General features: G+C 32.7%; 1 long non-coding RNA gene across 1 annotated transcript; it reads right to left on the bottom strand.

The window, feature by feature from the left end:
• Positions 1-12,841: 12,841 nt before the first annotated feature.
• LOC107872579 lies at positions 12,842-15,613 on the bottom strand. The gene is made up of 3 exons (XR_001674921.2): positions 15,370-15,613; positions 13,914-14,126; positions 12,842-13,438 (listed from the first exon to the last, which is right to left on the bottom strand). It is a non-coding gene; the product is annotated as an uncharacterized LOC107872579 (long non-coding RNA).
• Positions 15,614-15,975: the final 362 nt, after the last annotated feature.

Raw genomic sequence — 15,975 nt, 5'->3', positions numbered from 1 at the left:
CTTAACAATATGCATGAAAATATAAACATAATCATGTGATTCAACTTTTAAATCATGGGAAATCACGTAATCTTGCAAATAATGATAGTGGGTATAAACCCTAACTAGAAATTCATGGAAAATCATATATATTGCAATAAATTTGTAATAAAAATAATTTTTTGGGAACAAGGATGAAAGAATTATCCTTGTTCAAACACCACATACCTTAATTGATGAACTCGATGCTAAGACTTGAATCTTGGATCTATATTAATGCTTTGGAGATGAATTCTTAATGCTCTTGTATTGGGAATCCTCAATCTTGAATTATCTTAGAGAATTAATGGAGGAATTTTAGGTTTTCTTGGGGAGACAGTATGAGCATTAGGGTTTTGATTGAGAGAGAATAATGAATAAAGCATAAAGTGCTTTGAAATTTGATAAATCTTATTTTTTGTTGATGGATTTGAGACTAGGTACTTTACCAAAATACCCCTTTTAAAGTCACAAGTGGATCTGAAAAAATGACCAAAATCTCGACTTTACGCCTTGGCGTGACGTGCCACTAGCACGCCAATCTACTGGAAAATGCTAACTGGGAATATGCATGGTGGCACAACATGGTGGTATCATGTTGCCATCTTAGATGGGACCTGGAAAATTGGCTTGATGCGCCAATATTGCGGACCTTCACTGGAATCTGACAATTGGGGATTTGGCCCTCTCTATGATGTACCAATATCACGAAGAGCCACTGGAATTTGACAAATATGAATTTGCTCTTCTCTGCGATCTGCTAAAGGCCCAAGTAGTACACTGCCAACTTAAAAGTGCCATAACTCCTTCACCAAGTGTCGAAATTGGGCGAATTTGGTATTGATGGAAAGCTTAATCAATTTCTCACGCCATGAAAAGTCTAAATCCAAAGAATTCCATACGAAATAATTATCATCTCTTTTGGAAGTTATTCTTTAACATTCTAGGGACGAATTTTATCTAGAAAAAGTATAGGGTATTACAATAATGGACATCAACTTCTACAACTATTTCAAGGGTAGGTATGATGTAATCTGTACTAGAGTGACCACTCCCGGTGTCCTAGATCTTGAGATGTTAATTTTACAGTTCAAATGGGATCAAAATATAACTAACAATGTTAGAGGAAAGAGGCCATTTCCATACAAAATGAGTTGGATCGGGGCAAAGAGAATTCTTGCAGTCTAAACGTGAAAAAAAAATATTATGTGACTCTTAAGACCCCCCTCTATAAGGGAAACATTAATTCCTATGACTGTAATTTACCATGTTTCGAGGAACATGAGTAACCCTATGGTGTAGCCAGTATTGGAGTTTCTCCCCAAATTATTGGAGCAAAGTGACTTAATGAATGAAGACTTGCCAAAGGAATAAGGTAAAAAAAACCTTGACCAAAATAAAATTGCTGCGTGTGGGTCATACCAGCTTGCATATATCAAAAGTTTTCTAACAGGCACCAAAATTTCATTATCAAGGTCCTTTCTATGTAACAACACTATGGTAAAGATGCAAGAGGTCTGGGCTACTGGGATCCTATATGGAAATTTAAAACCCGTGTTTCAAGACGCAGATGTAAAAAATAATGATAATTTTTATTCTAATTTTTTAACTCAATTGTATAATGTTTAAGTAATGTCAATTCTTTTAGTTTTTATGATTGATGACAGTTGTATGGTTTTATTAAATTTGCAAACTTATGAAATAGTACAAAAAATAATGCAACATATGGTGGATCTATTGCAACAGATGTCACATCTATTTTAAAGTATCAAATAGGTCTTCCTATTTGTTTGAATTATTCCAATAGATAGACTATCTGTTGCAATAAATGGTTTTTCTGTTGCAATAGTAATGATGTTTAAATTAGTTCAAACAAATATGACATCTGTTGCAACACATCGATTGCCTGTTGCAATATTTGAATCTACTATTCCATAGACAAAATAAAATAAATCGAAGCCTTCACAAATTACATTAAATTAAATTAATCAACTAATAAATGAAATGTATGAAATTTTTATGAATTTGACAAACTCAATATATAAAAATCTACTTAATATTGACAAGTTGTTCTTCATCTGGTGCTATGGAATTCGACTTTGGTAATCGTGGATCTTTAATGTCACTTGTGTTTGGTTTTAAGCCTTCTATCTCTATATCTCCATAATTGAGTATCATATTTTTTACAGAGTAATCCAGCATCAAGTCCATCATTTGAAGCTTGTAATCCATCACTCTAATACTCAGGATAAGTGGCAACAAAAAGACCGCGATCGATGCAGTTGTAAAAATTAGATTATCCATATCTTGCAATTAATGTAAGAGTTGTAAAATTCATAAAATGAAACTAAATCATGATAATTACATGCTACTACTGTATTGTTGAGCAATTCTTCAACATATTCTACATCAAATGGATTACCCATTTTATCTTGGTATGCTTCAATCATCGATCAATTTGTATGAATCTTTTGGTCTAAAAAGTTACTTATACCAAGGTAAGTAGGCAATATTTTGGACAACTTTTGTATCTTAGACGATGGCCCAGAACATCTCCTTCGTGACATCGAGTCATAAAGTCGGATGTGCCACTCTTTCAAAATAATGACAGCCAATACCTAATAAAACTCATCACCACAATCGATTGGGATGTACACTTCATAGACCAAGTGCCAAGGTAAGCCAGCTGGAATCCAAAAAACTTTGATGAAGTTGATTAAACATTTCTTATTTCGGGGAACTTCTAACTGTTGTTGACAAAGATCGTATGCCTTATTGATGTAAACTTTGAACAAATATTTGCCTATCGTGTATCTATATTATTGTTGTGTTTTCAAATTTTCATTCTTTCAGAGGTAGTAAAAAATGACATCGATGTGCTGCACATTTTAGATTACGTAATAATAAAATTAATAAATAGATACAATTATATTTATTCATACATACATATATATATATATACATATATATGTGTGTGGCATTTAAACCTTATCGTTCCAGAAGGTTTGGGGTCGTGACATCATATAGAATTAATTCTTTATTCTGGGATGTGCAACAACAAAGTTGAACATATCAAAACTAAGACCCAATTACTTCACTTTGTAGTGTTCGTCTATTTTGCATGATTTATATGTGTTAATGTCATATTTTTACAACAATAATTGTATAAATCAATATTCTTAAAATGATTTGTGTACTTGTTGGCATGAAGCTTCTTTAATAGCCCATCGACAATCCATTATGAATAGTTGTTGATTAACTTTTTTAGTTCTTTAGGAGACGAGTCTGAGATGTTGAACCCTTCAAATGAATAATTCTTCCATTCTTTTGGACTGACAGGCTTCACTTTTTCTTCCTTTTTGAAAGCAGTTGATATGTTATCAATTAAGGTATGCTTTCAGTAGTAGCTTCTACCGTGATATCCAACTAGAAAGCCAAAATTTCCAGTGCTAATCATAGAGATAAAAAAAAAAAGAAAAAGATAACTCATCAATTGGAGAAAATCAAATAGGTCTTTCTACTGTTTTAATTTATCCCAATAGATGACCCATCTGTTGCAACATATAGGTCATCTGTTGGACAAATTAAAATAGAAGGAAGGCCTAAATAACAATTTTTAATAGATAACCCATCTGTTGAACTAGATACTCATCTGTTGGAACAAACTAAAACAGTAGGGAAGTCTTGATGTAATTTTCCCCAAAAGATTACCCATATTTTGTAACAGATGACTCATCTATTAGGAAAAATTAAATCAATTAGAAACCTATTTAATTTCCTCCAATAGATGAGACATACGTTGCAACATACAATGTATCTGATCCAACAGGTTACTCATCTGCTGTAATATATGTTTATATCTATTTTATAATTTTTAGCAAATGTGTCATCTGTTGAAACAGATGTGTAGTCTGTTTGTTCATTAGAACAGGTGATAAATATTTACCTTCTTCATCTCATGTTGCTCTCCTGTGGACCTTGTACATTTCTCAAAAGTGCAAAACAAAGATAGAGGATTTGTAATTTTGCTCTTTTCAATGCTTGATAATGCCTTAAAAATTTTTGTCCTTCTCCTCTTAGCCGTCTTAACCTCTTATGGAGTGTATAGATATGAAATCTTATTTTATAGACGGACACCCCTCTTAGATGTTAATTCCTTTATAGAATAAGTTAATGCATTAATAACATTAATCACTCCATCATGTTTTGCCTTACAGTTTTGACATTTGCAAGCAGAACATACGCTACGAGGGGCAAAATCTGTAAACAAGTATGATCTTAATCATATTGGTTTATTGTTTAAAAAACTGCAAAAGAACATAATTAGCCCCAACTGTAGCACCACTACCACAACCAACAGCTCCATCACCAATAACACCTTCAACAACAACAAGCCCACCCTCCAAAATTATTTTTGTTGTGATGGATGTTGCTCCAAACAATTCTTGTTTTATTCTATCAAAGACCTTAGGGTCTGATAAAGTTTGCACAGACCGTAAATTAAGAAAAAATGGTATGTTCAACTCTCGATTGATCAAACAAGCCATAGATGTACTATCTAAAATAAATTAGTACATATATTAGAATGATGATCAAATCATTTAAAAAACATAATTAGACTTGGACTTATTGCTTCCTTCGAGGGGTTGAAGAGATCAAGAAATTTTGTTTTTTTATCAGTTTTGGCCGACAACCATCTCAGGATTCTTGGACATGAAACTTCTTCCTGGTAGTTGACTTGTTATTTCAAATAAAGAATGACTTCAAATGTCCAAGCCTATAAAATAAAACCAAAAAATCAAAAGCACTATTTAATAAAAAATAAATAAATCATAATAAAAGAAATATTTACCATGAAAGGCCATGGAAAGTCATATAAGTTGAGTGTCTTTGGTGTTAATAGAGTAAACAAATATTTGACAGTCATTTTAAAGCATTCATAACTCCAAGGATAGCTGTTAAATGACTCAAGATCCTTGGAGAGCTTTACTAAACCAAGTGGTATGTTGTTGTTAATGTCTCTCGCCCAAAGAATATTATGTACAAACGAAACCAAACATAATGATTGGTTGTGCTTCTTTGAAATTATTTAACCTTTCAATGCTTCTATCAAATTTTTATTTTTGAAGCATGGACCAACAAGGGACAACAAGTCATCACCATCACTTGACTCACCTTTTTTTTTTTTTTGTGTGTGGGGTGCTTTTTTTTAAGGTTAGAATAGGTATAGGTTGAGAAGGAGGATAACATTTTAGTCTTGTAACTATGGCGAACTACTTCCAACAAAAACAAACAGGCATGCCACAGTAATATATCCGCACCTCATCCATTTTATCTTTATTTTCATACATAAACCTACGATTGAGAAGATCATGTACTATGGTCATTTGGAAATAAGCATTGTTGTCCTTCAGCAAATCAAGATATTACCTAAAGAAACTGCACCTGAAATAAGCATCCAATTTTTGGTTACAAAGTATTTTTAGAAAGGTATCAAAAGATTTTTCCATGGGTGACTTAACTATGAAATCAAAACTTAAATCTATGGCACCATCGCACTGCATTCTCACAGGATAACTATCAATGCTGAAGGTTTTGAACCACTCTTCAGTTGAAGGTCTATTAGCACTTGGATCATCTCTTTTGAAATATTCCTCATCCCCATGTTCATTATCTTCTGCTTTTGATTGAGATATCACTTGTAAAGAAAGCTCATAGAGTGGTGGATGTAGCCTAGCTACTTTACTTACTCCTTTATTTGGACTTGATTCGATTTCTTTTCTTTTGGGAGTTCTAAAAATAAAAATAAAATAAAAAATATTATAATTAATGAATGAATCATTAAAAAGGGATAACAGTAAGTCTAACAAGTATAACACAGTAAAATAACAGTTCCAACAGATCACTCATCTGTTGCAACAGGTGAGCTATCTATTGCAACATATAACTCACCAATTCAACTGATGAGTAATCTGTTAGAAATAATAAAAATAGATTCAATACTATTGTGAATTATTCCAACATACAACATATAAGTGATCTGTTAGAACTGTTATCAACTATCAATATTGTTTAGATTTCTTCCAACAAAAGGGTCATCTATCTCAACAAATGAATAATTTGTTGGAGGAAATTGAAGTCTTAGACATGTCGTCCTATTGGAATAGTTGATAAGATTTTATCCAATAGATTGTTCATTTATTGCATCAGATGGGTTTTTTGTTTCATCAGATGGTTCATCTATTGCATCAGATTGTTAATCTATCGCAATAGATTGTTAATCTATTGCATCAGATAGTTAATCTATTGCATAAAAAACAAACCAGTAGAAAGATTTTGTTCAATAGAACAATAACAATATCACCATTTATTATCAAATACACCATTTTTATCAAGAACAATACTTAATCAACCCAGCAACACCAACACAACACATATACCAAGAACATCAGAGTGACCAAAAACACCAATATTGTTGTTTTATTTGTAGAAACACAAAAACCAAAAACCAAACTTCATAAAACACAGTAAACACCAACAAATCAAATCAATAGTTCATAGCAAGAGCTACAATAACTACAAAAATCATATTTCACTCTGAATAGAGAAGAGAAGAAATACCATAAATTAGGGTTTTCTTTAGTCTCGATTTCAAATTTAGGTAACAACTATGAAAATTATTAACTAATACTAGAAGTGAAGCTGGCTCAAGTTCCTCTTTTTCATCATAACTAAAAATCTCTAATTTTTTACCTGTGAAATAATAAAAGGGACGATGAAGAACTTGAAGTTGTTTTCGCTGAAGAGCAATGTTGTCATGCCAATTAACAGTTGTAAGTCAAAAAAGAACTCGAAGCCCAACTATTTGTCGCCGAAGGTTGAAGTCATCGGGGATTGAAGAGAGAAATTTTTAGAACTGTTGGTTTGGAGAAGTTTGAGAGAATTTGTTAAGAGAGATACTACTAAAAAAGCTGTAAAAAGAGACTTGAAAAAAAGACCTTATGAGGTCTATTTTCCTAAAAAGAGGGACTTCAAAAGTGACCTCAATAGATGGTCTCTAAAACATAGGTTGCTTTTTGTAAGAGACCTCATGAGGTCGCTTAAAAGCAACCTCATAAGGTCACTAGGTTATTTTTAAAATTTTCCAAAAGGAGACCTCGTAAGGTCTCTAAATTATTTTTTATAATTATTATTATTTTACTAAAAGAGACCTCATAAGGTCTCGATTTGATTTTTTAATTAAAAGACACCTCATGAGGTGACTATTATTTCTTAATTTTTTTATTATAAGTAATTTTATTTAAAGTATAAGCGACCTCTAGCATTCTCTTCATGTGGAAAATGAAATTGTGAAAAAGAAACCTTATTAAGTCGCTTTTGTGCATTTTCTGGAAAAGAAAAATGCCAAATAGCAACCTCGTGAGGTTTCTTTTCTGTAAAAAAAACTGGTGGCAATAATAGCTTTTACAAATACCTGCCATTTTAATTCAATTCAATAATATATACAATATAATCAATTAAATCAAGATCCAAGAACTCCCACCAATCATTCAAACTACAGCAAACACAAGTAAATATAATCCAATAACCACTAAATGAAAATCAAATTTAAATACCTTGAAATTGAATGAACAAAACATAGAAGTTGTATGTTATTTAACAATACTATTGTTCAGACTACTTTAAAGTTCCAATGCATTCAAAAACACTTGATAATTCAAATAAACCACCATAAAGTATATGGTTTAGATTATCTAGACAACATTCAACTTTAACAATGCGGAGGTATATTGTCCACATAGTAATCCTCATCATCATCATCATTGTTGGCTCCTCAGTCACATCTCTATATTGACCATATACTCCATGTGAAATAGGTAGAGACTGTGGAGGTCCAGGAGGGCGTAGTACATCATCTAGAAAAGGGGGAATCCCCCCGAAGTAAGTAATACATCGAATTGGGACTTCATTCCTACATAATGTATATCCCTTTCCCTTTACCTAGTCTGTGAGGACTTAGCTTCGCTAGATAGCTCAGCTACTTACTACTTCAAAGCCAAAATCATCTCCCTTGACTCATCATCCTGGGAACTACTGAGGCCCTCTAGTTCTGAATGAAATTCATGAAAGGTTCATTGGGGAAAGCCATAAGCATATCCTTACCTAATTGAGCCACCAACCTCATCTAACCATATTCTCTCATTCTGCTCTTGGCTAAGTGGCAGTTCTCGCCTATCTTCTGGCAGATTTTGGCAAAAATCCTTTATGAATTGCAGATATTGATTCTAAATTTAATGATAATAATATTAGAATATAAATTTAGAAAATAAAGTAATTACTAGTACAAATAGAGGCTTACATAGGTCAGCTGATCTCGTGGCTCAACCCAAACATCAAGATCTCCAGAGGTTTTCTTCTTTCTTGTGTTTGTAGCCTTGAATGCGTTAGCCTGAGTTATTGGCCTCCCAAGTCTTTTTCCTACAAACAATATTAATTGAATTTTAATTTCTATGAAATAATGATTATGATGCACTAGCTGAAAGTTGAATACCTTATGTACCAGAAGTTTCCTTATATAATGTAGATAGACAATTCAATAGTATTCTTCTCTTATATTTCTCATCAATAGATACTAAAAGTCTAGCAATAATTCATCAGATGAAATCATCTCAATTTATTGTTTATAAGTAGAATTTTGTGTAGTAATTAGTATACACCTAAACTAAATGAACTAAAAATTTAAAAGAAAAAATGGGCAGAAGAAGAATATATAACATTCTTCCTAGTAAAAGGGAAGTTCCATATGACATTCTTGAGATCAATAATGCTATAAGGGAGTGAATATTGAGTAATCAATGCATAAAATATCCATAAGAGGAACATTGTAAATGAGACATTGATGCTAAGATGAAGCAGCTTGCCTAGACAACATGGTTAATAAAAAAATTGATACTATTGAGATAAAAACGAGCAAGATGTTTAGGAGCCTTCTCATCAAACCTTGACTATGTTATCCATAGATGTAAAAAATTCAACCTCGATCTAGATGAGACAAGAACAATCTGGGAAACTAAATAATGATTTCGTTCGCGTAATTAATGATGTTTCTTCCAAGTTCAAGACATGGGCAGAATAGGTGGAAGATGAAAAATATCAAAATAAGGGTAGCAAAAGAAAGTTTTTAGGGGAATTACTCACCAATTTCGGGCAGTATTCTCAACCATAATGTACCATTTTTCTGCCTAAGAATAGTTAAAAAATCTCAATCATCATGCACCAATTTTTTGCATAAGAGTAGTGAAAAAATTACAACTTTGGTGGCTGCTCCAATTGGTAGCAATCTACAACATAAAGGGTGTGGTACACAAATAGTCAATAAGCCTGGACAAAATTGATAAACTCTCCAGGGCAGCAGCTAGCTCAAGGACATTTGGGATAGTAAGAATTGACAACTATCAGGTATAAATTTTAAGAAAATTAATATTATAGATAGGGATCTTCTTGATGAACTGGTAAGATGGATGTTCGAACATGATAGATTGATGACCAACAGAAAAGAAACGTGTGTTTAACTAGCGTGTATATTCATGTTTGTGAAGAAGCATCACTTTCAGCCATAGAGAGACAACTTAAATGAAGAAATCAAGGGCATGAAGATGTGATAGGTGACCAAACATATAAGAACAATCATTTTGGTTAAGAATTTCTAATTTCAATTGAATTGTAATTTGTCCAAAAATCTATAGCCTAAATTTCAACTACAGATTGAAAGATCAACTATATATTTTGGATATCTATATTACTGTTAGTATGGGAGAACTATCAATTGGGCTTACAACTCAAAGCATTTAGCAACTTATGATAAATCTGAACTTATCAAAAGGGCTCCATAACTTTATCTTTTCAAAGGAGAAGAAATGTACAAAGTGGAAAGGTATGTTATTGGATAAGCTATAAAGTTGTACTGCATAGAGAATTTTTCTAGTTCATGTATATATAAGAACCTTTCTGGTACACAAGTTATTAATTTTCGCTTCATACCTTTGCATATATAAGTTCCAAACAGTGAACACTAACACTGGGAGATTTTTTTGATTATTAAAAAAAGAGATATATATATATATATGGGTAGATAAACTGTTATCTCACGAGTAAAAAAATAATGTCTATAAACATGCACTAGTTCATCATAGCATCTCATGTTAAATAGCCCAGAATAACCGATTGTCTAAGGATAAGGTATTACTAAACAGTTAAATTTCAATGGAAATTACCAAAATCACATGATAAACAAGTTGAATTAGAGGGACTATCAATTACTCATAAGCTTCTAGAATGATAGAGATCAAGCCTCCTAAAATATTGCGTGTATGGAAGATACACAAGGAGTACTGAAGAAATATTTTTGGTGAGCTACGACCTATGAAAGTTATGTTATCATATGAGAAAACATTTGTTTATTTCCCCTGTTCCATCTTTCTTCTGCTAAATTATTTCAATAAACAACATGCCACATCATAAACATGCAATGTCTTCAATTTAAGCAGCACAAAATGGACTCACATCCAATCAATCAATGTACAATGAGATAATAAACAACAAATAGGAAACTAATCTGTATCTTTTCTAAGTTCTTCATCTAGAAATCATACAAGCCTTCTTTGGAACAAAGTTTCTACTAGGTATTCCCAATGATATATTAAGCAGTAAACAGTGTCAACAATAAGTTAGCACAAATAATTTTTTAAAATCAAGTATGGCTTGCACCAGTGGTATACAGATTTGGCATTGCATTCTTAGAGGAAAAGATGGTTAAAAATTTTCTCATCAGTGAACTTATGACTTTCATTACTGGAGTTGAAGGAAATATAGGTTACATAAAGATTAAGTGTTCTTATATGAATCACAACACCAACCATATTCAAACAACAACAATAGCACACCCAGTGAGTAAAGTGTAACCTATACAATCACAAATAGGGTAAGAGTAAACTTTCAAGATTACCTAATATATATGGTCTTCAAAAATTTGTATGATGGTACTTACTAAGCACTAGAACTATATGAGAATCAATGTATAATCACGAATAGTGGAGTTCTTCAGGATGTTATAATATGATCTGGAACTTCTTGAGCAAAGGAGTGATAAATATCCATTCACAATTAGTTCAAGTAGATAGTCCGAGGTAAATGTATACCACTAGAACCACCAAGTTGACAACAAGTGAAAGAAACTGAATAGTTTTCTGCATGATAAAAGAGTTTGACTACTAATTGGACCAAAATTTTAACAGTTAATCAGCCATAAACACATATCAGGTGCAAGAAATGTTTAACACGATAAGTTAACACTCAGAAAATTCTACACCTTCAATAGTTAATATCCTATATATGATTTGAAACATTTTAACAAAAAAGCATTAAGCATATCAGATATTTGGACTAGAAGATATGAAAGAATCCTTTTGTTTACATTCTTATCTGTAATTATAAGAAAGCGAACCTTTTTTTTCAAGTGGAATTTATGTCCAACAATTTCAAAACACAGAATAAAAAGGTAAGTGTTACTACCTCCTTGTTTTTTCCTTCTCCTTGTACCATGAAATGATAGTTTCTCTTTCTTGGCTGTTTAACTCACGATGAGCAACTTTAGGTGCCATTTGAAATATTTTAGTAGTGGGAGGATTGTGATATTGTTCTTTATTTACTCTACCAGAAGCATCTGCTACAACTGCTACACGTCATGTTGTTCAACACTGTAACTACTACAACTCTTTATTAAAATTTATCATTTTCTTTAATGTGAAAGTTGAATTGAGCTAACTGTGGTTCGCAAAACTAGATCAAGTGATGATAATCTTCATTGTTTGTAGCATGAATCAACCTATAAGTGATGTTAAAGGAATAATTACATAAATACAAATGGTTTACTTGAGTGTCCCCCAGTCCTTATATGCCAAAAAAATCTGTACAAGTAAACTAAGCATAAGTGCATAACACTTCTTAAAGATTATGTGGAAAACTAAATAAAAGTTTAATAGTCGAAATTTATTTAGTCCTATGGGTTTTCAGAACTAACAAGATATGTTACTTAATGTTGAGTGATAACGCTCAAACTACACTCTTGAATGGGTGTAAGCTATCATTGTCAATATAAAACCCAACTATGTTGGGGTCGAATCCAACAGGGAATAGGGTGTGAACGTCAATTTGTTTACGAAATACTTTACTGGTAGTTTATCGTTTCCGAAAGTTAGGGGTTTAAAGTTCACAATGTTTCAATTTGTACTTTCTGAATTTTTAGAGTTGTTATCAGTATAAATGGGAAACCAGGGTTATGATCACCAAAGGTTTCGGGTATTGATAGATACCAGGTAATGCTAGAGATCCTCGGAATGAGTAGAACAACAGAATATCTCTGACTATGATACTGTCTTACTTTTATCTCGACCTCACCAGACAATATTATCTAATTCTCTCGAACTTAGATAATTTATCTATATCCAATCGGATGTTATCTCAGGTAGATTAATCCAATTACGACATTAATCATTAAAAAGAAGGTTGGTAGCTTCCGAGTCCCTGTTGATAATTCCCGTCCTCTAGTCTATTTCTTCGTTAGAAGCAAATAAAACCTAAGGCATAATCTAAAGTTTGCAACCACTAGATTTCAGTTAAAACCATAGAATTTCAAGATATTCAACTACTCTTTGAATCCGTTAAACACCTAGCATCATATCAAACCTAATCCTTGGATCTCATAACCCCGGCTAATGAAATTAGCCACTCATGATTTGATGAAGGAAATCGCAAGTTGAATTCATGATGATAATGATAAACTTACGTATAGATGGAAAACAAGAGAACAATATACGTGTTTCTCCCTCCAAAATTCTTGTTCTGAATAATGAAAAACTTCCTCTTTTTAAAACCATAAAAACTGCTATTTATACTAAAGCCTAATTAAGGAAATAAAATAATAAAATCACAGCTGGGCTCAGATTTAGGTGACGCCATATTGGTGTTGGTCGTCAGGCTTCTGACGGCGTCTCAGATATGTCATCAGAAGTCATGCCATCTTGATCTGTTCTGCCTTACTTTGATGATGTCCTATGATGGCTTACCACACTTGTGACGGCGTGTAGTAAATGTTGTCAGACCTTCAGCTTATTTCACCATGTTCTGCCTCACTCTGACGGCATATTCTGATGGCTTACCACACTTGTGATGACATATTGAGAATGTCAACACTCTTATCCAGCAACTCTTCTCCACTATTCTTTCTAACACCTTTTTCTGGTAGCTTACCACATCTCTGACGGCTTACGAGAAATGCCGTCAGACTCATATCAGCTCACTTATACCAGATTTTACTTATTTTGTTCATCTTTCCTTTGTTTTCCTCCCATCCTTGCTACAACTGCAATATCATAAGAAAATGATCAAAAACAACCAAAAGTTGCTTAAGACTTCGCAATTATTTATAGTTAAAAGCCTCAAATGTGTTAGCATCTTCTCACACATCATTGAGACATACTATAATGGCATAATACATAAACAAATACTCAAACTTAGTTTAAGTCATCAAGTAAACACTCCAACTTTGAGCATGACGATTAAAAATCATTAAAAGTGTCCCTTGGTGGATGAAGAATCCCACATTAGATGTGGAGGGGTTCCTTGGACTCTTAATATAGATTTGAACAATAATCTCTTCTTGGTCTATCTTCTAGGATTGAGTTAGTACCAAGGTTCTTTTAATGCTCTAATAGATTAAACTTTTAGACAAATGTCACACAATTCAAGACATAACAAGTATAAGAGGAGCAACTGAGAATGATATGTGACCATAACTGGAGAAAGAAAATGAAATTATCTAGGGAAAGAATGTATACCTCAGATGAAGGAACTATATGTTGCTCTATCTTTTGCATAAATCTTAAACCTTTAGGGCCCGATTGAAGATTTTGGGAAGGTTCCATATACTGAAATCCTATAGTTGGTACAGTTTCATCTTGATCATCACCGGAATTTGGTTCCAACTTTGATAATTCACGAAGCTGATAAAGTATTTCTTCTTTGTGTTTCCCATATGCAGTATTTCGGTTCTGATTTCAAAAACATAAATTAGAAAAAACCCTTAGCATGTAAGAATCTAAGTGCTATTTATTTTTTTTAGAGAAAACAGCAGAAGCAAATGGTGTAAAAAGAGCAATAGAAAAGAGATCTCTAGCTGTTAAAGACATAATTAAGTTAAAAATATGCTCTCCCTCACAATTTGAGGTTTCAAATGAGTTTGGTCACAAAATTAAACATATTATTACAACTAAGTTTTGAGTTTCACCCTCATCTAGTATCCTATAAAATTCACAGTCCTTGTTCTATTCAGGCTCGCATGGTATGGGCGCAGCCTTATAGATTATCGGGACTAACTAATACCCCTAATCAGATGCAGGGTAAAAATAATCCTCTATTTTATCCCTAAATTTCTATCTCTTATCCCTCATACTGAATGACTCCTAAAAATCCTGGCTCTGCGTATGCATATAATGACATATTGAAGACATGATTAAGTAAACATACTCAGCCCCAAATATAATACCAAAGCTATTATATATCTATTCTAAGAGGGAGGTTAAATATATTTCCTGTACCTTATGAATAAAAGATACCACTGAATAGATTTCCCTTCCATGTGAACAACTACAATTCCTACTCTTTGATATATGGGAATTTCTTTTAAATAAATGATTTGATCCACCCTAAACATCCAATAACGCAAATGTTCTTCTTAAAACATAGAAAAATCTATTCTAGGATACCTATTCATGCCATGGAGGGTTATTGTCCATAACAGGGCTTTTCTTTTTCTGCCTTTTGTAGTATTAGGACCATTATCCATATGCCTTTCTATGGAATTCCTCATTAATGAAGTACCGACTGCTTTATCAGAAGATGGATTTCTTGGATCCTAACCCCCTTCAACATGGTCTTTCAATTAAAGCAATACCAACTCCAACCACTTAAAATATGACATGTCTACACCGAGTTTCCCGACTTCTGCAACCAATTTCTACATTATGTCTTGCAATTCCCTAATTTTTATAAAGAACATTTAAGATTGTTATCATAGAAACATGAGTATTCATATGGTTGATTTAGGTATTCATAGAGGAAATTAGAGAGAATAACCTAATGTTGATGAAAAAATAGAAGACGATACAGAAGAAATTGTAGTAGACAAAAGTAATTTGATTATTCATTAACTGCCATAATTATAGAAATGTACAAAGCTTGTATCAAAAGAATAATAAATATCTTTCTAGTTGATTTTCCCACTCATTTACTTACAGCAACAGCTCCACTATTTGACTTTGATGAATACTTATGGATGAAGAAAAATCTCAAAGATCCAAGAACGCAAAACTGAAATAGAGATTTCAGGAAAACTCCTATGAGTCATTGCAAATAGAGATCGATTTGGGAGGTCGTCCGCTGAAGCAATTTGGGGGAAATGAGAGAGTGAGAGCTGCCTATCGGTTTGGTAAAGTGAGAGCTACCAAATCGATTTGGTAAAGTGAGAGGGAAAAATATTTTGCCTAATTAAAAAAAAGTGGGAAAATATAAGGTTTCAGCGCTATTTTTTACTATAGCGGGGTCTAAAGCTCCCGCAAATTTATATTTTTTTATCGAGTATGTACTATTTTTTTTATTGATAATCGGGGTTTAAAACCCCCACAATTAATAGCGGGGGTCTAAGAACCCCACAACTTTATAAATTTTAGCAGTAGATTTTTAACCCCCACATTTCATATAATTTTATGGATGTTAAAATAACCCTCGCAAATAAACCCCCGCAATAGTACCCATTTTTTTTAGTGAATATAGGGTTTCTCTTTGAAATCATCTCCCAAGAGCTTCAAGATTCCGTTATGTTCTCTTTAAGATAATCAAGAA

The sequence above is a fragment of the Capsicum annuum genome, chromosome 5 (assembly GCF_002878395.1).
Source record: "Capsicum annuum cultivar UCD-10X-F1 chromosome 5, UCD10Xv1.1, whole genome shotgun sequence".
Classification (NCBI taxonomy): Eukaryota; Viridiplantae; Streptophyta; class Magnoliopsida; order Solanales; family Solanaceae; genus Capsicum; species Capsicum annuum.
The sequence above is the reverse complement of the archived record's forward strand: the minus strand, read 5'-3'. Positions and strand labels throughout refer to the sequence as shown.